This window comes from Mesitornis unicolor, unplaced genomic scaffold (assembly GCF_000695765.1).
Source record: "Mesitornis unicolor isolate BGI_N332 unplaced genomic scaffold, ASM69576v1 scaffold14670, whole genome shotgun sequence".
NCBI lineage: Eukaryota > Metazoa > Chordata > Aves > Mesitornithiformes > Mesitornithidae > Mesitornis > Mesitornis unicolor.
Window position 1 is genome coordinate 30,732 of NW_010157688.1, and position 1,530 is coordinate 32,261.

The window sequence follows — 1,530 nt, forward strand, 5'->3', positions numbered from 1 at the left end:
CAGCACGGGCCCCCGCGGCGATCTGCCGCGCAGACCCCTGTGGCCACCATCACCCGCCCCGCCCAGCCTTGTCACCCCAGGGGAGATGGCTCTGGAGGCGGGGGATGGCGGCAGCGACGCCAGACACGGACCTAAGCGGTGACGCCGGTTCCACCCCGCCCGCGCAGCATAGGGCCGAGCTCCGGTGCCGTTACCTCATGGGAGCGGCCTGGCTCTGCCCCGCCCCCGCCGCGCTCTGCCAGGGCGGGGCCAGCGGCACGAAGTTGCCCGGCGGCAACCACCGCCTTCGCCCGCGGCTTCGTTCCCTCCCCAAAGCTTTCCGCCGCCGGCTGGGAAACAGCCGCCCCAGGAGCAAGATTCCGCCCGAGGACGGTTCCCGCCCGGCGCCGGCGGCAGCCCTGGTGGTGGGGGCTAGGTAGAGCCCAGCTAAGCCAGGCTGGCATCAGTCCCTCCTGGTGGCTCACAGGCTAAAAAAAAGAAAAAAAAAAAGAAAAAAAGGTTAAAAAGGGGGAAAAACAAAAAAAAAGAATGCGAACCGTTTCACTCAGAGATGTGCGATGGCTGAACGGCAGCAGGGTCGAACAGATCTGCGCCGTCCCCACCCCATAGACCGCCTGATCAACCTGAAGTGATGCTCGCAGGCTCTTACGCCTCCTTCTTGTCATAAAATGCAGGTGGATAGCGTCCACGCACCCCTGAAATACTTGAAAAAGACTTGAAAGTCTTTACGGGCAAAAACACAAGTTAGCAGTCTGCAAGTCTGAAACAGAAGAAGCAGTTACAGGAGAAAGTTATTGGCAAACTTGAAGATTAATGGGGTTAGTGCTATGAAAACTTAGAAGTATTAAAGATGAAAAGTATGAGGGTAAGGAGAAAGCAAAAGAAACGAAATAGCAAAAAGAAGCTGTAGCGTTACCTGCCGCGGCTCCTCTGGCGGGTGGCTTGGCTGCCTGCGTCCACCGAGGCACAATTAGGTGTAAGGCTGTGGTGCGTTGACAGCAGGTAGCATGTGTTATCTGCAGGGCTGTTATTCCCATGCGGCTGGCTGGCTTCAGCTAGGCATGTTTGAAAGGCAGTAGCCAAAGCTGTCCTCCTCTTCAAATTTATTTTTGTTTTTTTTTTAGTTTTGAGTCTCTTAAACGCAAAGCCTGAAAACTCAAAGTTCCCTCACTATGACATATTAAGGCATTTAACTAATAATACTTAGCTGGGTTCCACCGCATTTTCTAGCAGCAGTGCCCAGCGCTGTGGGGTTAATGAAATGGAGAGGAGTCAGCTATACCGGCAAACTAGGCAGTCAGGTGTGCAAAGGCTGCTAATTGTGCCAAAGGATACTTACTGCTGAACTGTGCTCACAAATTCTGGCTGCGGCAATGTGTTGAAAAGGTTTCATCACCCAATTTTAATTTCTTAATTGGAGTTTTCAAAACTAGTCATGGTATCTGACTTGAAGTACTTACTGGCATAAGCTTCACAAACAGGTCTTAACAGATTTTCTTGGTTTCTCTAGTCAGTCATCTCTGTTGTCAC